General features: G+C 43.8%; 1 protein-coding gene across 5 annotated transcripts in view; it reads left to right on the top strand.

Annotated features, from left to right (window-relative positions):
• The window catches only part of ILDR2 (immunoglobulin like domain containing receptor 2), a 207,848-nt gene that overhangs the window by 19,741 nt on the left and 166,058 nt on the right, over positions 1–22,049 (top strand). The window contains exon 1 of one of the 5 annotated variants that reach the window (XM_075854663.1): positions 21,750–21,856. The exons of the other annotated variants lie outside the window; for them this stretch is intronic. The gene's annotated coding sequence lies outside the window, so the exon portion shown is untranslated. Of the gene's footprint in view, positions 1–21,749; positions 21,857–22,049 lie in introns of those variants that run through there. 5 annotated transcript variants of the gene reach the window in all.

The following is a 22,049-nucleotide window of genomic DNA, read 5'->3' as shown; positions in this document are numbered from 1 at the left end:
AGTAGTTATATTCTTGTATATAGGAGCAGTATTATAGTAGCTATATTCTTGTATATAGCAGTATTATAGTAGTTATATTCTTGTATATAGGGAGCAGTATTATAGTAGTTATATTCTTGTATGTAGGGAGCAGTATTATAGTAGTTATATTCTTGTATATAGGGGCAGTATTATAGTAGTTATATTCTTGTATATAGGGACAGTATTATAGTAGTTATATTCTTGTATATAGGGAGCAGTATTATAGTAGTTATATTCTTGTATGTAGGAGCAGTATTATAGTAGTTATATTCTTGTATATTGGAGCAGTATAATAGTAGTTATATTCTTGTATATAGGGGCAGTATTATAGTAGTTATATTCTTGTATATAGAGGGCAGTATTATAGTAGTTATATTCTTGTATATAGGAGCAGTATTATAGTAGTTATATTCTTGTATATAGGGGCAGTATTATAGTAGTTATATTCTTGTATATAGGGACAGTATTATAGTAGTTATATTCTTGTACATAGGAGCAGTATTATAGTACTTATATTCTTGTATATAGGAGAAGTATTATAGTAGTTATATTCTTGTATATAGGAGCAGTATTATAGTAGTTATATTCTTGTATATAGGGGGCAGTATTATAGTAGTTATATTCCTGTACATAGTGGCAGTATTATAGTAGTTATATTCTTGTATATAGGAGCAGTATTATAGTAGTTATATTCTTGTATATAGGAGCAGTATTATAGTAGTTATATTCTTGTATATAGGAGGCAGTATTATAGTAGTTATATTCTTGTATATAGGAGGCAGTATTATAGTAGTTATATTCTTGTATAGGCTGGGTTCACACGTGGCGGAATTTCACTTAAATTCCGCTGCGGACACTCCGCAGCGTTAATCCGCAGCGGAGCCGTTTCTCCATTGCCTTCCACTTCTATTTAGAAGTGTTCGTTTAGACGAGGCGTAAAATTCCGCTGCGGAGCATACAGCGTTAATCCGCAGCGGAGCCGTTTCTCCATTGCCTTCCACTTCTATTTAGAAGTGTTCGTTTAGACGAGGCGTAAAATTCCGCTGCGGAGCATAGGCTGCGGAGCGGAATTTGGTGTCCGCAGCATGCTCTGTCTGTTGCGGAGCAGTGGCGGACTGGTTGCGGACTCATTGCGGAAGTTCTCCATTGACTTCAATGGAGATTCTAATTTCCGCAATGAAGTCCGCAGCTGTCATGCACATGTTATGTGTGCTGCGGATGCGTTTTGCTTTTTTAACTTGACATTTCTTCATTCTGGCTGGACCTATGTATTTCTAGGTCTACAGCCAGACTGAGGAAGTCAATGGGGCTCCCGTAATGACGGGAGCGTTGCTAGGAGACGTCAGTAAATAGTCACTGTCCAGGGTGCTGAAAGAGTTAAGCGATCGGCAGTAACTGTTTCTGCACCCTGGACAGTGACTACCGATCCCAATATACAGCAACCTGTAAAAAAAAATAGAAGTTCATACTTACCGAGAACTCCCTGCTTCTGTCTCCAGTCCGGCTTCTCAGGATGACGTTTCAGTGTAAGTGACGGCTGCAGCCAATCACAGGCTGCAGCGGTCACATGGACTGCCGCGTCATCCAGGGAGGTCGGGCTGGATGCCGAAGGAGGGACGCGTCACCAAGACAACGGCCGGTAAGTATGAAAGTCGTTTACTTTCACTAGGGAAAGTGCTGTCCCTTCTCTCTATCCTGCACTGATAATAGAGAGAAGGGAAGCACTTTTCCCGCAGTCCGCAGCAGCTAGTCCGCATCAATTTACTGCACATTTGGGCAGATCCGCAGCCGTAATCCGCAACCCGGATTAGGTGCGGCATTGATGCGGACAGTTGCGGAGGAATTCCGCCACGTGGGGCCATGCCCATATAGGGGGCAGTATAAGGGCATGGCCCCACGTGGCGGAATTCCTCCGCAACTGTCCGCATCAATGCCGCACCTAATCCGGGTTGCGGATTACGGCTGCGGATCTGCCCAAATGTGCAGTAAATTGATGCGGACTAGCTGCTGCGGACTGCGGGAAAAGTGCTTCCCTTCTCTCTATCAGTGCAGGATAGAGAGAAGGGACAGCACTTTCCCTAGTGAAAGTAAACGACTTTCATACTTACCGGCCGTTGTCTTGGTGACGCGTCCCTCCTTCGGCATCCAGCCCGACCTCCCTGGATGACGCGGCAGTCCATGTGACCGCTGCAGCCTGTGATTGGCCTGTGATTGGCTGCAGCCGTCACTTAGACTGAAACGTCATCCTGGGAAGCCGGACTGGAGACAGAAGCAGGGAGTTCTCGGTAAGTATGAACTTATATTTTTTTACAGATACATGTATATTGGGATCGGTAGTCACTGTCCCGGGTGCAGAAACAGTTACTGCCGATCGCTTAACTCTTTCAGCACCCTGGACAGTGACTATTTACTGACGTCTCCTAGCAACGCTCCCGTAATTACGGGAGCCCCATTGACTTCCTCAGTCAGGCTGTAGACCTAGAAATACATAGGTCCAGCCAGAATGAAGAAATGTCAAGTTAAAAAAGCAAAACGCATCCGCAGCACACATAACATGTGCATGACAGCTGCGGACTTCATTGCGGAAATTAGAATCTCCATTGAAGTCAATGGAGAACTTCCGCAATGAGTCCGCAACCAGTCCGCCACTGATCCGCAACAGACAGAGCATGCTGCGGACACCAAATTCCGCACCGCAGCCTATGCTCCGCAGCGGAATTTTACGCCTCGTCTAAACGAACACTTCTAAATAGAAGTGGAAGGCAATGGAGAAACGGCTCCGCTGCGGATTAACGCTGCGGATTGTCCGCAGCGGAATTTAAGTGAAATTCCGCCACGTGTGAACCCAGCCTTATAGTAGTTATAGTCTTGTATATAGGGGGCAGTATTATAGTAGTTATATTCTTGTATATAGGGGCAGTATTATAGTAGTTATATTCTTGTATATAGGGGCAGTATTATAGTAGTTATATTCTTGTATATAGAGGCAGTATTATAGTAGTTATATTCTTGTATATAGGAGCAGTATTATAGTAGATATATTCTTGTATATAGGAGGCAGTATTATAGTAGTTATATTCTTGTATATAGGGGGCAGTATTATAGTAGTTATATTCTTGTATATAGGAGGCAGTATTATAGTAGTTATATTCTTGTATATAGGGAGCAGTATTCTAGTAGTTATATTCAGGTATATAGGGGGCAGTATTATAGTAGTTATATTCTTGTTTATAGGGGCAGTATTATTGTAGTTATATTCTTGTATATAGGAGGCAGTATTATAGTAGTTATATTCTTGTATATAGGAGCAGTATTATAGTAGTTATATTCTTGTATATAGGGGCAGTATTATAGTAGTTATATTCTTGTGTATATTGGAGTAGTATTATAGTAGTTATATTCCTGTATATAGGGGGCAGTATTATAGTAGTTATATTCTTGTATATAGGGGGCAGTATTATAGTAGTTATATTCTTGTATATAGGAGCAGTATTATAGTAGTTATATTCTTGTATATAGGGGGCAGTATTACAGTAGTTATATTCTTGTATATAGGGGCAGTATTATAGTAGTTATATTCTTGTATATAGAGGCAGTATTATAGTAGTTATATTCTTGTATATAGGAGCAGTATTATAGTAGATATATTCTTGTATATAGGAGGCAGTATTATAGTAGTTATATTCTTGTATATAGGGGGCAGTATTATAGTAGTTATATTCTTGTATATAGGAGGCAGTATTATAGTAGTTATATTCTTGTATATAGGGAGCAGTATTCTAGTAGTTATATTCAGGTATATAGGGGGCAGTATTATAGTAGTTATATTCTTGTTTATAGGGGCAGTATTATTGTAGTTATATTCTTGTATATAGGAGGCAGTATTATAGTAGTTATATTCTTGTATATAGGAGCAGTATTATAGTAGTTATATTCTTGTATATAGGGGCAGTATTATAGTAGTTATATTCTTGTGTATATTGGAGTAGTATTATAGTAGTTATATTCCTGTATATAGGGGGCAGTATTATAGTAGTTATATTCTTGTATATAGGGGGCAGTATTATAGTAGTTATATTCTTGTATATAGGAGCAGTATTATAGTAGTTATATTCTTGTATATAGGGGGCAGTATTACAGTAGTTATATTCTTGTATATAGGGGCAGTATTATAGTAGTTATATTCTTGTATATAGGAGCAGTATTATAGTAGTAATATTCTTGTATATAGGAGCAGTATTATAGTAGTTATATTCTTGTATATAGGAGCAGTATTATAGTAGTTATATTCTTGTATATAGGAGCAGTATTATAGTAGTTATATTCTTGTATATAGGAGCAGTATTCTAGTAGTTATATTCTTGTATATAGGAGTAGTATTATAGTAGTTATATTCTTGTATATAGGAGCAGTATTATAGTAGTTATATTCTTGTATATAGGGGACAGTATTATAGTAGTTATATTCTTGTATATGGGCGGCAGTACTATAGTAGTTATATTCTTGTATATAGGGGCAGTATTATAGTAGTTATATTCTTGTATATAGGGGCAGTATTATAGTAGTTATTTTCTTGTATATAGGAGCAGTATTATAATAGTTATATTCTTGTATATAGGGGCAGTATTATAGTAGTTATATTCTTGTATATAGGAGCAGTATTATAGTAGTTATATTCTTGTATATAGGGGCAGTATTATAGTAGTTATATTCTTGTATATAGGAGCAGTATTATAGTAATTATATTCTTGTATATAGGGGGCTGTATTATAGTATTTATATTCTTGTATATAGGAGCAGTATTATAGTAGTTTTATTCTTGTATATAGGAGCAGTATTATAGTAGTTATATTCTTGTATATAGGTGCAGTATTATAGTAGTTATTTTCTTGTATATAGGAGCAGTATTATAGTAGTTATATTCTTGTGTATATAGGGGGCAGCATTATAGTAGTTATATTCTTGTATATAGGGGGCAGTATTATAGTAGATATATTCTTGTATATAGGGGGCAGTATTATAGTAGTTATATTCTTGTATATAAGGGCAGTATTATAGTAGTTATATTCTTGTATATAGGGGGCAGTATTATAGTAGTTATATTCTTGTATATAGGAGGCAGTATTATAGTAGTTATATTCTTGTGTATATAGGGGGCAGCATTATAGTAGTAATATTCTTGTACATTGGGGGCAGTATTATAGTAGTTATATTCTTGTATATAGGGGACAGTATTATAGTAGTTATATTCTTGTGTATATAGGGGGCAGCATTATAGTAGTTATATTCTTGTATATAGGGGGCAGTATTATAGTAGTTATATTCTTGTATATAGGGGGCAGTATTATAGTAGTTATATTCTTGTATATAAGGGCAGTATTATAGTAGTTATATTCTTGTATATAGGGAGCAGTATTATAGTAGTTATTTTCTTGTATATAGGGGGCAGTATTATAGTAGTTATATTCTTGTATATAGGGGCAGTATTATAGTAGTTATATTCTTGTATATAGGGGCAGTATTATAGTAGTTATATTCTTGTATATAGGAACAGCATTATAGTAGTTATATTCTTGTATATAGGGAGCAGTATTATAGTAGTTATATTCTTGTATATAGGGGGCAGTATTATAGTAGTTATATTCTTGTATATAGGGGGCAGTATTATAGTAGTTATATTCTTGTATATAAGGGCAGTATTATAGTAGTTATATTCTTGTATATAGGGAGCAGTATTATAGTAGTTATTTTCTTGTATATAGGAGCAGTATTATAGTAGTTATATTCTTGTATATAGGAGCAGTATTATAGTAGTTATATTCTTGTATATAGGGGCAGTATTAAAATAGTTATATTCTTGTACCACGTCCGAGGTGCCCCTGTGCGGGTTCCGTTTCCACGGATCCCCATAGACTTGAGTCTGTGGGGGGGATGAGTGAAAACGCAAGAAAATAGGACATGTTCTATTTTTCAACAGAACTTTCACATGGACGTATACATGTGAATCAGGCGTAAGAGTCCGTTCACACAGAGTTATGTGGTGCTGATTTTGACACGGAAACCACGTCGGAATCAGCGTAAAAAAACGGCCAAAATTGACCCCCATTCATTTCAATAGAAAGCAGAGGCGTTTTTTGCCTGGCCACTCACGGTAAAAAGAAGCGGCAAGTTAACACGGCTTCCGCCTCCGGCCTCCCAATTAAATCAATGAGAAGCAGTAAAAACGCGTGGCGCTGGTTTCTGAGCGTTTTTTGTGGCATTTTTGCCTGCAACACTAAAACACAACGGGAAAAAAAAGCTAAAACAACGCTGGCAGTTCAAAATCTGCCTCCATATTCCTGAAGGAATTTTAAGGCCGGGTGTTTTTTGCAGGAGGAAAATCTAGCTCAAAATTCCGTTTGGAATTTTGAGGCAGATTTTGCTCTGCCTGCCCTCCGATTTTCGCTGTGTTTTTCGGCCGCGGCCATTGAGCTCCGTGGGCATAAAACTCCACGAAATACGCTTTCTCTTGATGTCAATGGGAGGTCCGAGGCGTAAACGCCCGAATATAAGACATGTCCCTTCTTTTTCCCACGAGCCGGTTTTTCCGCTCGCGGGAAAAAGACGCCTCCGCCTCTCATTGAAATCAATGGGAGGCATTTTCAACCGTTTTTTGGCGCGGTTTCCGCAAAATTGTGAACTCCCCCCTAAGGTGGATTTTTTCTGCCTACAAAAAACTCTGTGATCATGGCTTTAAGGGGGTTCGACACTGCACGATTATCGGGCAGACAAGCGTTCATAGAAAGCTCGTTCTCGATAATTGCGCTGTGTAAAGCGATCATCTGCTGGTCGTATCGTTTTAAAAAAGTGAAATATTATCGTTGTCGGCAGCAGATCTTGGTGTGTACACGGAGACGCGAGTAACGACCGCTCGTCCCCATACATAGCCCCGTGTGACAGGAGCAAACGAGCGCCAATCAATGATGTACCAAATCGTGATAAAAATTCATGCATTTTTCAAATGCGTTCTCTTTATGCTGTTGTAACCACATCACAACCACAACGTGTGAATGGACCCTAAGGGCATGACCACACGTGGCGGATTTCCTCCGCAACTGTCCGCATCAATGCCGCACAGAATCTGCGTTGCAGATTCTGCTGCGGATCTGCACAAAATGTGCAGTACATTGATGCGGACTAGCTGCTGCGGACTGCGGTAAAAGTACTTCCCTTCTCCCTATCAGTGCAGGATAGAGAGAAGGGACAGCACTTTCCCTTGTGAAAGTCAAAGAAATTCATACTTACCGCCCGTTGTCTTGGTGACGCGTCCCTCCTTCGGCATCCAGCCCGATCTCCCTGGATGACGCGGCAGTCCATGTGACCGCTGCAGCCTGTTATTAGCCTGTGATTGGCTGCAGCCGTCACTTAGACTGAAACGTCATCCTGGGAAGCCGGACTGGAGAAAGAAGCAGGGAGTTCTCGGTAAGTATGAACTTCATTTTTTTACAGGTTGCTGTATATTGGGATCGGTAGTCACTGTCCCGGGTGCAGAAACAGTTACTGCCGATCGCTTAACTCTTTCAGCACCCTGGACAGTGACTATTTACAGACGTCTCCTAGCAACGCTCCCGTCATTACGGGAGCCCCATTGACTTCCTCAGTCTGGCTGTAGACCTAGAAATACATAGGTCCAGCCAGAATGAAGAAATGTCATGGCAAAAAAGCAAGACGGATCCGCAGCACACATAACATGTGCATGACAGCTGCGGACTTCATTGCGGAATTTAGAATCTCCATTGAAGTCAATGGAGAAATTCCGCCATGAGTCCGCCACTGCTCCGCAACAGACAGAGCATGCTGCGGACACCAAATTCCGCTCCGCAGCCTATGCTCCGCAGCGGAATTTTACGCCTCGTCTAAACGAACACTGCTAAATTAAAGTGTATGTCAATGGACAAACGGCTCCGCTGCGGATTAACGCTGCGGAGTGTCCGCAGCGGAATTTAAGTTAAATTCCGCCGCGTGTGAACCCAGCCTAAAGCTCTGCCTTTAAGATTCACAAGCTGTAAAACATTGATTAAGGAGAGAAGAACAGACGCCCACATAGGTAAACTGCGCTTCTGTAATGTGCGTCATGTGGCAGCATGGCCTGGGCTCTGTGTGTATATACGTGACCTCCATCTATATGTTATATTAGCCCTGGAAGTGATATAAGTAATATAGTGGATGTAAAGTCAGAGACACAAAACACAATCTTCTCTACTTTATCGATCTGATATCTCTCTATCTGCACATTATCTGTCTCTGTGGATCATTCCATGTCTATATGATCAGTGCTTTTGCCCACAGCAACCATTCAGATACTAGTTATCGTTTTGCAAGCTAAAGAAAATGAAACAAGCGTCCGGTTTCCATAGGCGACGCCACAGTTTTTCTTCCCCATAAGTTGCGGATTTTCAATGCAGTCTGAAATCAATTGCAGATTGAAGTCAAATTTGCAACAAATTCTATGACGTCCGTGTGTACTGCAAGTAATTATCCTTACAGAATGGTTTATCTATATTGATTTTTTAAGTGGATCTCTGGGTTTTCACCCATTAAATTCCCTGAAATGAGCAATAAATGCGTGAAATATCTTCTGCAGTTATTTGGGGCCAGGCAGCCGGTTCTTCAGGGCGACGTCGAAGCTTCTTGTACCTATGTCCATGTATTTGCTGAACATGTATCACAAGGATATACTATTATGCTGATGCCACCACTAGAGGGCGATCTGTTTGTAGCTTCTATTCAGGTTTATCAGATTTGTATACAGCTGTGTACTCTTTTGCCCCCTAGTGGTGGCTACAGGCAGGAGAGATTTTAGAAATATGTGTTGGGATTGGAGGAGCCGTGATCGATAATAAAGAGGTAAAGCAGGTAAATATTGGAATATTCTGGTGTCTTAAGAAAGAAAATGTAATAGTAGTTGCCTTTCCAGCCAGTGGTAGGGTGGCGAGGGCACTAATAAGGTCACAGCCTTTATAGCAGGACATTACATTGTCACATGTGCCGCATTCATAGAACTAAGCGTTTTGTCAGATCGATTATCGTTTTGGCCAAAACCCAGTGTCTTCCTGTCGTATAATAATGTAGAGTCCGTGAATATTAATTAAAGTTGTCACCGGTTATAATGTTATACTTCCGAGCCAAATGAGACATTAGGAGCGCAAGTCCGAATTTATGTGACAATCTGCTTAGTAATGCGCAACTCAGGAAACCATTTCTGGCTCCAAAAATAAATGGCACTGTTGTATGCAAATCATGATGGTCTCTGCCCCATAATAGTCTCCGCCCCATGATAGTCTCAGTCCCCCATGATTGTCTCCACCTCATGATCGTCTCCGCTACCATGATTGTCCCTACGCCCATTATAGTCCCCACCCCATGCTTATGATAGTCTCCACCCCAATGATTGTCTCCACCCCCATGATTGTCTCCACCCCCATGATCGTGTCCACCCCCATGATAGTCTCTGTCTCCATGATTGTCTCCACCTTATGATAGTCTCCGCTCCCATTTTTGTCTCTACGCCCATTATAGTCTCCACCCCCATGATTGTCTCCACCCCCATGATCGCCCCCACCCACATGATTGTCACCTTGCCGATGATAGTCTCCACCCCATGCCCATGAGTGTCTCCACCCCCTTGATAGTCTCCACCCCATGATAGTTCTGACTTACCCTTTGATGGCCGTGGCCACGGACATCTGTGCTCTCTGCTGCGTCCCCCAGTGAGGAACCGGCACTCACTTCCTGGTATCGAGACTGTCTCCTGCACGGTCTTAAAGGGCCAGTGCGTGCATAATTTCAGGAAGTCTGCAATCAAGCTCAGAATGCTACTGGGCTGTAAAAATGGCCCTGCCCTCTTGTTCTTTGCCTGAGCGTTGTTCGTTACCCAAAGTTTGCCTTGCTAATGGTCCCCTAGTGTCTCCGAGTTTCCTAGTGTTCCCTGTTCCTGTATCCTATTCCCGTGCTATCCAGATCTAGTACCGTGCTGAGCTGTTGTCGTGTAGTGCTGCATACCACGCCTGTTCTGCCACGCCTGACGTCTACCTGCCGCCCGGTCCCAGCTAAGCCTGCCTTACTGCTGTCCAAGTTGCCACTGGTACCCTCTCTGGACTATAGACTCTGTACTTACCTGTTTGGTCAGCTGCCGTTCCGCTACGCGGTAGGGTCCAGTGAGTCCACACCCCGCATCGTGACAATAGTCTTTGCCCCATGATAGTGTCTGCCCCCATGATAGTCTCTTCCCCCATGATAGTCTCTGCCCCATGATAGTCTCTGCCCCATGATAGTCTCTGCGCCCATGTTAATCTCTGCCCCCATGATAATCTCTGCCCCCATGATAATCTCTGCCCCCATGATAGTCTCTGCCCCATGATAGTCTCTGCCCCATGATAGTCTCTGCCCCATGATAGTCTCCGCCCCTATGATAGTCTCCGCCCCTATGATAGTCTCCGCCCCTATGATGGTCTCTGCCCCTATGATAGTCTCCGCCCCTATGATCGTGTCCACCCCCATAATAGTCTCCACCCCCATGATTGTCTCCACCCCCCATGATTGTCTCCACCCCCATGACTGTCTCCACCCCAATGATAGTCTCCACCCCCATTACTGTCTCCACCCCCATGACTGTCTCCACCACAATGATAGTGTCCACCCACATTACTGTCTCCATCCCCATGACTGTCTCCACCCCAATGATAGTCTCCACCCCCATGACTGTCTCCACCCCCATGACTGTCTCCACCCCAATGATAGTCTCCACCCTCATGCTATGAACTTAGGAGTATTGACATCTGAAATGCTAACATGTTTGACAACTGAAGATCCCACATATTGGCAGAATTGGGGGTACTCTAAGCCTTACTCGCCCCCACAAATAATAAAAATCCCAATTTAAGTTCTTGAGTCGTCCAATATTGTTTTAAGTTGGTTTCAAGTTTAATCTGTTTCTTGGAAAGCTGGGTAAGAACTTTCTTTGGCACCTGAATGGCAAAGCTGCCTTGTATTATGCAGTGAGTCATCCTATATCACTGCTTACAAGAAAGATTTAGGGAGAGTCTAGGAAAGTTGGGTGGCATTGGCAGCCATATTGCTTGTCACCCAGCTTTCCCATGACTTTCTGAAAGTTTTTATGTGTGCGGAGATTTATAGGTTCAAGGTCTCCCGGGGTTTCCGGACTCCTTTACTCTTCTGCCTCTGGGAAAGCTGGGTGATATCCATGTGAGGAAAGTGTCAGTTGTAACTCAGCTTCCCTAGAATCCTGAATTACAAATCTACCCAGCTATGAAATGCTTCACGTTCTGCCTACTAATTCCATCGTCCTAAGACACATTTGCCATTCAGAAGACTTGGAAAGTTGGGTGATAATGCTTGTGGGGATGTTATTCAGCTTTCCTAAAGTCCTAATCGGAAACTCTGCATTGTCATATAATGCTACAGTCTGTGGTGCCTTATTGCTGCTTAGTTCTACACATTTGCCATTCAGAAGACCGGAAAAGCTGTTTTAAGCTGTGGGTCTTTCTTAGTTTTCACTCAGCTTTCCTTGAGTCCTGAACTGTCAGCATAAGTAGATGCATTGGCTAATCAGGAGACTGGGAAAGCTGGGTGATATCCTCTGTCGTGACTGTATCGGTTGTCACTCAGCTTTCCTAGAGCCCTGCACTGCACATCTGCCTAGTTCTGCTATGGTACAGTCTGCCTTTTCTAAGTAATGATGCATTTGCCATTCAGGAGACTGGGAAAGCTGGGTGATGACCCCTTTGGGAGCTGTATCGGTAATCACCCTGCTTTTTTATGAAGTGGATGACGGGAATTATTAACAGGACATCTCAAGGACTTATATCTACCAGGGATGTATGATCTTAAGGGGAAACGTCGCACGTTATTGCGTTACGGGCCGTATCCAGAAAACCGTGTGTTCTATAATCCACCGACTGATATGAGCGGTAATGATGACGTCTGTTTTTTTTTTTTTTCGTTTTTCTTCCTGCGTCCTTGGTATAACACTTTTTTTCTTGTGGATGTGTGAAGATGTCCTCATGTGTTCAGATGAATGTGATTTCTTTCTTGCCTGCGAGCGATCCAAGTAACTGTCGGAACAATAACTCCCACTCGCTGTACGGCTGAGGAGTGAGTCAGAGGTATCGCACGTCTTCCCTCCAGGTGGGAAGGTGTCAGGAACAGGACTCTTCGCCCGTAGCCGCGTAACCGTCTTCGGATTCCTCATTCGCTCTGGATCCACATCAGGAAGGAACGGTCGGAAAGCAGAGCTGCAGCCGTATACACTGTCACGAGTCGTCAGCACTCCGTGTGACACTAATAATTGATTAATGGATCGCTGGAGGCATTTGCCCAAGATACATTTCCATTCGGTAGTTGGCAAATCTCTACAATTTCCAGGAACGGTTGTTAGGAGTTCAAGATTTGTCCCAAAAATTTCTGAGCCAATGTTTTCTTAAAGGGCCGGACCACCTACTCTGTAATTAAACCAGTCCCTCTCCTGATATTTCTGTTTTAGTAAATAATTGTATTCCCCAGGAAATAACGATCCTGGAGCACTGTTTTTTTTAGAACTCTATGTAGTGACGTTCCTCGGTTATTCCTCCTAGAAATGTACAAATTGACAACTGGGTCATTCCAATTGGGGGTAGGTCCTTATACAATGTCCAATCAGTGTTGACAGAGTGAGACTGTTAGGACACGCCCCTTTGACAAGAGGGATGGTAACACCTAGGTGTCAATTTATTCATACATTTCTAGGAGGAATAACAGAGGAACAGAACAATGCAGAGTTCCCAGAGAATATGCTCCAGAATTGTCATGTCATAGGGAATACAAGTATTTACTAAGATAGACATGTCAGGGGAGGGGACAGATTGTCTTTAAGGGGTGGGGGATATGGGACGCCCCCAGGATTGTTATTAAAGGTTTAATACTCTATGTACAAAGCAAAAAGAGTGCAGACCCCCTGACAGGTTGAATTTAGGGACACAGAAGGACAAACCCTGTCCATACGCCCTATTAGGGACTATAGACATCATAAAGAGGGGGGTCTTCAAATTATGCCTTCTATTGGATGCCCTCATTACAGCGAGCTAGCGGTGCACTGAAAGTATTTATCAATGGGCCATAAGAAATGGCTCCATAGTGTGACTGCTCTTACAGTAGAGGTTCCATAGTGTGACTGCTCTTACAGTAGAGAGTTCCATAGTGTGACTGCTCTTACAGTAGAGGCTCCATAGTGTGACTGCTCTTACAGTAGAGAGTTCCATAGTGTGACTGCTCTTACAGTAGAGGTTCCATAGTGTGACTGCTCTTACAGTAGAGGTTCCATAGTGTGACTGCTCTTACAGTAGAGAGTTCCATAGTGTAACTGCTCTTACAGTAGAGAGTTCCATAGTGTGACTGCTCTTACAGTAGAGGTTCCATAGTGTGACTGCTCTTACAGTAGAGTTCCATAGTGTGACTGCTCTTACAGTAGAGAGTTCCATAGTGTGACTGCTCTTACAGTAGAGGTTCCATAGTGTGACTGCTCTTACAGTAGAGAGTTCCATAGTGTGACTGCTCTTACAGTAGAGAGTTCCATAGTGTGACTGCTCTTACAGTAGAGGTTCCATAGTGTGACTGCTCTTACAGTAGAGAGTTCCATAGTGTGACTGCTCTTACAGTAGAGGTTCCATAGTGTGACTGCTCTTACAGTAGAGAGTTCCATAGTGTGACTGCTCTTACAGTAGAGAGTTCCATAGTGTGACTGCTCTTACAGTAGAGGTTCCATAGTGTGACTGCTCTTACAGTAGGGAGTTCCATAGTGTGACTGCTCTTACAGTAGAGGCTCCATAGTGTGACTGCTCTTACAGTAGAGGTTCCATAGTGTGACTGCTCTTACAGTAGAGAGTTCCATAGTGTGACTGCTCTTACAGTAGAGAGTTCCATAGTGTGACTGATCTTACAGTAGAGAATTCCATAGTGTGACTGCTCTTACAGTAGAGAGTTCCATAGTGTGACTGCTCTTACAGTAGAGAGTTCCATAGTGTGACTGCTCTTACAGTAGAGGCTCCATAGTGTGACTGCTCTTACAGTAGAGGTTCCATAGTGTGACTGCTCTTACAGTAGAGAGTTCTATAGTGTGACTGCTCTTACAGTAGAGAGCTCCATATTGTGACTGCTCTTACAGTAGAGAATTCCATAGTGTGACTGCTCTTACAGTAGAGGTTCCAAAGTGCGACTGCTCTTACAGTAGAGAATTCCATAGTGTGACTGCTCTTACAGTAGAGGCTCCATAGTGCGACTGCTCTTACAGTAGAGTTCCATAGTGTGACTGGTCTTACAGTAGAGGCTCCATAGTGTAACTGCTCTTACAGTAGAGAGTTCCATAGTGTGACTGCTCTTACAGTAGAGGTTCCATAGTGTGACTGCTCTTACAGTAGGGAGTTCCATAGTGTGACTGCTCTTACAGTAGAGGCTCCATAGTGTGACTGCTCTTACAGTAGAGAGTTCCATAGTGTGACTGCTCTTACAGTAGAGTTCCATAGTGTGACTGCTCTTACAGTAGAGGTTCCATAGTGTGACTGCTCTTACAGTAGGGAGTTCCATATTGTGACTGCTCTTACAGTAGAGATCCGTAGTGTGACTGCTCTTACAGTAGAGGTTCCATAGTGTGACTGCTCTTACAGTAGAGAGTTCCATAGTGTAACTGCTCTTACAGTAGAGAGTTCCATAGTGTGACTGCTCTTAGAGTAGAGGTTCCATAGTGTGACTGCTCTTACAGTAGAGAGTTCCATAGTGTAACTGCTCTTACAGTAGAGAGTTCCATAGTGTGACTGCTCTTACAGTAGAGGTTCCATAGTGTGACTGCTCTTACAGTAGGGAGTTCCATAGTGTGACTGCTCTTACAGTAGAGGCTCCATAGTGTGACTGCTCTTACAGTAGAGGTTCCATAGTGTGACTGCTCTTACAGTAGAGAGTTCCATAGTGTGACTGCTCTTACAGTAGAGGCTCCATGGTGTCACTGCTCTTACAGTAGAGAATTCCATAGTGTGACTGCTCTTACAGTAGAGGTTCCAAAGTGCGACTGCTCTTACAGTAGAGTTCCATAGTGCGACTGCTCTTACAGTAGAGTTCCATAGTGCGACTGCTCTTACAGTAGAGTTCCATAGTGTGACTGGTCTTACAGTAGAGGCTCCATAGTGTGACTGCTCTTACAGTAGAGAGTTCCATAGTGTGACTGCTCTTACAGTAGAGTTCCATAGTGTGACTGCTCTTACAGTAGAGTTCCATAGTGTGACTGGTCTTTTAGTAGAGGCTCCATAGTGTAACTGCTCTTACAGTAGAGGTTCCATAGTGTGACTGCTTTTACAGTAGAGAGTTCCATAGTGTGACTGCTCTTACAGTAGAGTTCCATAGTGTGACTGCTCTTACAGTAGAGTTCCATAGTGTGACTGCTCTTACAGTAGAGGTTCCATAGTGTGACTGCTTTTACAGTAGAGAGTTCCATAGTGTGACTGCTCTTACAGTAGAGAGTTCCATAGTGTCACTGCTCTTACAGTAGAGAGTTCCATAGTGTGACTGCTCTTACAGTAGAGAATTTCATAGTGTGACTGCTCTTACAGTAGAGGCTCCATAGTGTGACTGCTCTTACAGTAGAGGCTCCATAGTGTGACTGCTCTTACAGTAGAGGCTCCATAGTGTGACTGCTCTTACAGTAGAGTTCCATAGTGTGACTGCTCTTACAGTAGAGGCTCCATAGTGTGACTGCTCTTACAGTAGAGGCTCCATAGTGTGACTGCTCTTACAGTAGAGGTTCCATAGTGTGACTGCTCTTACAGTAGAGCGTTCCATAGTGTGACTGCTCTTACAGTAGAGCGTTCCATAGTGTGACTGCTCTTACAGTAGAGGCTCCATAGTGTGACTGCTCTTACAGTAGAGGCTCCATAGTGTGACTGCTCTTACAGTAGAGGCTCCATAGTGTGACTGCTCTTACAGTAGAGGCTCCATAGTGTGACTGCTCTTACAGTAGAGAGCCAAGGTCGCTCCTCCCTGATACAGGTTTAGGCACTGGCTTCCACTCACCTAAGCTGACACACATGAGCATGAGATCCAGCATAGATGGTGTCCAGTCCGTACAACATCAGGAGTATAAGGGTTCTCTTCTAGACTGCCACCTTGGGGGAATAAAACACAGACAAAAAAAGCGCACCTTAAAGGCACAGTGCATAAATAAATAGACCATATACTGGCATGTGTTAAATATATACAAACTATTCATTAAGGCAACACAACGTCTCTTTTCAGAGTTGGTGAATTCTCCCCCACACTAGTGATTTATAAAGTGGTAGACGTATGTTCTGTCATGTGTATCTATGCCCATTTTGATGCACACCATGATCTTATTTGGCTTGGCAGCAGCTGCCTGACACTGGTTGCTACAGTTCAGTTTACAGTCGACTAATTTCCCTAAGTCTTTTCCCATTTAGTATGAACTGGTGGCACGGATTTCCCCATCTCAGGAACCTTACAATTGTTAAACCTCATTTTCCACTTCTCTGCCCATGTCGCCAACTTCTCCAAATCCATCTAGAAGATAATACAATCGGGATTGGCCCCTGATCTACGCCGCGCTCGTCGTCCTGGCGTTGGGCCGGCCGCTTCCTCCTCGACCTTCTCCGTACGGAGTACATATTGAGTTTATCTCACCTGCTGTGCTTGTAATGTGTTCACAGCGACTTAACTCATGTTGGATCTCTCAGGTCATCGCATCAAAATTCTTTTGTACGGTCTTGTGTCATCCTTAGGATTTCATCTCGCCTGCTGCCGTGCGGTCACTTTGAAGGCAAATCTATAGCCCAGCGTCTCTGGTGTTCACACACAAAATGAATTTATAAAAAACACTTAACAAATTTAAAGCTGTACATGATTAAAAGGAGAAAACAAACAGCGCCACACCTGCCTACAGGTTGTGTGTGGTATTGCAGCTTAGTCCTGTTCACTTCAATGGAGCTTTGCTGCAATACCAGATACAACCCAAAGACCAGTGTGGCACTGTTTCTGTAAGAAAGCAGCCATGCTTTTCTAATCCTTTACAACCCATTTTGGCGAATTCATCATATCCCATCGTACCCACTCACTACATTGTAGCTGCTGTTTTGTAGTCTTTCAATATTAATGGGTTAAAGGTTCTCCACTTTGGACAATCAAATCTGATCACAACCACGATCTGTAATCTGTGGCAGCAATTGTTCAATTTTACTGCAGCGCCGCCACAGGGGAAATGAGGCATTACACAGCTCCCATTAAAATCCATGGCCGCCACTTTTCATGTGATGTTTCATTACTTCCCCCAATGCATCTAGAATAAAAAAAGAAACTTTGCAAATATTCTTGATTAAAAATCTTTTACTGTATTGTGTATACAGCTGCTTTGGAGATCTATGTGTCTCCATGGTTACAGACTACAAATAAAACCTGTGTAGTCTGATCCTGCAATCTTTGTTAACTTCTCGATAACCTAAAGGCAGTAGATAAAGGGTCATATGGAAGAGAGTTAGTGTGGTCTTATGTGTTCCCGATCATCGGCCCGTGTAAAAGGACCCAGACGGCATCCGAGTTGCACCCGATAGTTTTCACTGACCCATTCACTTTAGCGGGTGAATCGGGTTCATGAAAACGGACCAGAATTTCAGATCTGTGGAGAGATAGGACATGTCCTATCTTTCCACGGATCCTGGACGGGACCTGGTCGGCGCACACTGTCGCGTGCATGAGCCATAACTCTCCTCCATATCACACTTTGTCCACTGCCCGTAGGTTATCGAGAAGTAACAAATGATTGAGGGATCAGACTACACAGCGTTTGTGTGTAGTCTGTTTCCATGGTGACACATAGGTCTACACAGGAGCTGTAGACATAAAGTGGTAGGTGATTAGGCAGCGGCCGGACTGCTGCTGCCTAGACAAACGATCAGACAGGTTAAAATTGAATTACACTGATGTCATTATAGGGGTCGGGGTTCTTAGAGGCTGTCACCATGAAACTGTTGGCGGTTTCCTGTAAAATTTTAGATTTCTGACCAGACCTATGGTAACGATGATTGGGGTTAGATGGGGGGGGGGGTATATAGACGACTGATACAATAAGTATAATCACCCCCCCCCCTGCGTGTTTACGCTGACAAAGGTGATATTCCTCCAGTCTCCTCAGCTCTCTACCCCCGCACAGCTTCTACTTTGCTCGTATCTGGGCAACCGCAACAAGCGTTCTGATTTTTTTGACAAGCTGCAGGATTAAAAAAAAAAAGCTCCAACCAGAAATTAGCGACAAAGACGTTCTCTCTTATCTCAAGGCTCTGCGGTCGGGGCCATGGTGGGAGTTCTGACAGCGCTTCGTCACCATTCACCGGCACGGCGTCCTGTCCTCTCATCAGATCTCTGACATTAGTGGCCGTTCTCATCCGTTTCCAGACACCTGAATGGCAAATAAGCCTAGTGATAGTCAGGAGTCTGGGAAAGCTGGGTGACCACCCTATAATGGCAGCCATATTGTCTTAGAAGCAGATAAAAATGTGCGCTCTATAGTGTGTGCGGCCTTTATGTTATTGGATCATTTGTGGCGGTGGATTTGCCAAAACAGGCAACGCAAAACGTGCATTTTCCAGCCTTGATTTACTGTCATTTGGCGCCCGAAGTGAATCCAATATGGCCGCCATGAGCGCCACATTAGACTTTGTTATGGGAAACACATAGGCAGTAAATGAGGGAGGACGCTGTGATATAGCACAACCATTGAACCACATTGAGATTTTATGGCGGCAATGCAAAATTGACACTTCCCGAATGGCGTTTTCGGATGTAACTTTGCAGACGCAGCCCGCTGCCGGAAAATTATGCTTCTTTGGATTGCGTCAGATTCACTGGAGGAAACAAAAATCTTAGCGTGAAACCAGCGGCTCTCGGCTCGGGTGGCTACAGAATGTTCTCATTCACTGGCAGCAAGCAGGGTTCTTAATAATGATGAGGAATTGAAACAATGTCTATTAGAAAGTTGCAGAACTCTTCATTATACAATGATCGAGCTTTATTTACATAGTGTTGGACGACCCCTTTAAGAGAGAACAGACCTCAGGTTTAGGGTTCCTTTAGGGTATGTGCACACACACTAATTACGTCCGTAATTGAAGGACGTATTTCGGCCGCAAGTCCCGGACCGAACACAGTGCAGGGAGCCTGGCTCCTAGCATCATACTTATGTACGATGCTAGGAGTCTCTGCCTCGCTGCAGGACAACTGTCCCGTACTGTAAACATGATTACACTACGGGACAGTTGTCCTGCAGCGAGGCAGGGACTCCTAGCATCGTACATAAGTATGATGCTAGGAGCCCGGCTCCCTGCACTGTGTTCGGTCCGGGACTTGCGGCCGAAATACGTCCGTCAAATACGGACGTAATTAGTGTGTGTGCACATACCCTTAGTCTGATTATGGGTAGTATGGACTCTTCAGCAATCCGGCACACGACAGAGGAGTCTCTAGCTGGATTAGGTTGCGAAATTGCAGATGGTCCAGGATCTCAGGATTTGGGGGAAGGGGAATAAATGAAATTAAATCAGGAGTTTTTGATGGGAAAGGTCTTTGTAGTGGATGAAAATGAGCGGGATTACGCAGGTTGAGGAGACAGACGTCTCGATAATTATCAGGACATTGTTATTTCGCTAGGATAGCCTCCCTTTATCACCGTTTACACACTTTGATTGTACCAATCATAGTATAGAAATTTTATCCTGATCTTCCAGATTCATGAATGTAATGCCAGAGCTACAGTGAAGACTGACACTTATAAAAGGGGAGCAGTAGAATAAAGGGAAAATGGTGGAATACAACTGCATAACATCATAGGCGTAAGCAGGCCGGCCTTAGGATAAATGGCGGCCCATTCGAAATTATCATCGGCGCCCCACCCCCATCATAAAAAAAATGCCCCATAATAAAAGTATAATGCCCCCGCACAGTATAATGCCCCTTTAGTGCCCCCATACAGTATAATAATAATATTTTACAACCCCTTCAAGGACACAGTATTTTGTCCTCTAATTATGCCCACACAGTATTATGCCCCCTAAGTGCCACACACAGTATATTGCCCCCTGTAGTACCCCTACAAGTATAATATCCGCCTAATGGCCCCCACACAGTATAATGCCCCCCTCCCCTGGCTGCAACACACAGCCCCCCCTTGTAGATTTTGCCATACAGCCTCCCTGTAGACAGTGCCATAATTCCCCACCTCCTCGTAGATCGTGCCATACAGCCCCCCACCTCCCCCTTGTAGACAGTGCCCCCCAAACAAACAAAAAATTGTACTCACCTAGGCCCCTGGAGCGCTCTGCTTGATGTCCCTGTCCATATATAGACAGTGATATAAGGGGCAACTCCTAAAGCAGAAACCCCCGACCCCAGCGTTGCCGATGCTGTGACCGGGGATTCCACTCCAGGAGAAGCCTGTGTCGTCTGTGTCCATTTATGGACAGTGACGTCACTGGCTTCTCCTAGAGTGGAATACCCGGTCACAGCGTCGGCAACGCTGTGGACGGGGATTCCGCTTCAGGAGTTGCCCCTGATGTCACTGTCCATATATGGACAGAGACCTCAAGCGCTCCGTCCAGGAGCGGAATCTCTGACCACACGGGAATTCCGCTCCTTCAGGGAGCTACAGTGGCACTAGTAGATAGCAGATCAGGGAGATACCTCCCTGCTCTGCTATAGGGTCATCGCTACCGCTGTAGCAGTCGCATCGGCTTTGCGCTATAGCGACGCCACTGAGTGTAGACGCAGGGGAAGGGAGCCAGCGCAGCGCCCCTTCCACCTGCTGGGGTCATGCGCCCTGTGCAATGGCACAGGTCGCACACCCCTAAGGCCGGCCCTGGGCGTAAGTACCTTTAAGGCTAGGGATACATAGCGCCTGCGAGTTGCGGCAAATCGGAATTGCAACGCATCTTCAATTAATCATTGTGGGAAAAGAAGTGACATGGAGCCATCGGAAATTTTGCTTTTATGAACGACCGCGATTTTACCGCTACTCATGTGGAGTTGTGTCCACATGTAGCCCCAGCTGTAAGGTTTGTGCAAAACAACTCCGGAAATTAATGGCTGCCATTAGGGATTGCCACCCAGCACATGTTTATAGACTTTTTATTATTATTATTTTTTTCTGTGATTTGCTAGTAAATTGTTTTCTAGGGTTAACAAGCACCCAGCACGTAGAAAATCTCGAAAAATGTCGTCTCCAGCGTTGGCTTTAGCGCACAATTAATGAGCCCTTTGTTTGATAACGTGCAGTGCCAGACATTCATTAATTTATGCAGACAATTACCAGACTGATGAATATCCCAGAGCGAGGGGAATACAGTCTAAACACTGCATAGACGCAGGCCGCTAATAACGGCGGACTGACAGCGGACATGTTACCAAACCCATTGCGGGAGATTGATCAAAACTGAGGCCAGGGATGAAAGGAGCAGTTGCCCATAGCAACCTATGAGGTCGCTGCTTTCATTTTTCTCAGGGCCTCTGGAGAATGAGAGATGGAATCTGATTGGTTGTTATGGGCAACAGTTTCACTTTCCCCTTGCACTAGCGTTAGTACTCCTCCCCCGATGTGTTCCTTGTTAGAGTCACCGGTTTTAGTCATAATTTTTTTTACAACTGCGCCACAAAATGGCGATATCTACGACAGAAAAAGCACGGTAAAAGAGGCGCACCTGGATCTTGCAGAGATGACAAGTGTAGTCTATCGTATATCGACGCCATTTTCATACTAAAGGTGACATCCTGGGGCAGCGCGATGTTCTGCCGCTTAATATATAGGCCCTTCCTTCAAAACACTACCAAACTAGGGCTAATGCATCCTCTGAAAATGCATAACAGTGCCAGCCAAAGTGCCCCCATAAGAGTGCTGCCAAAGTGTCCCAAATATAGTGCCAGCCAGGGCCCCTGTGATAGACCAAATTGAAACT

Source organism: Rhinoderma darwinii, chromosome 2 (genome assembly GCF_050947455.1).
Source record: "Rhinoderma darwinii isolate aRhiDar2 chromosome 2, aRhiDar2.hap1, whole genome shotgun sequence".
Classification (NCBI taxonomy): domain Eukaryota; kingdom Metazoa; phylum Chordata; class Amphibia; order Anura; family Rhinodermatidae; genus Rhinoderma; species Rhinoderma darwinii.
The sequence above is the reverse complement of the archived record's forward strand: the minus strand, read 5'-3'. Positions and strand labels throughout refer to the sequence as shown.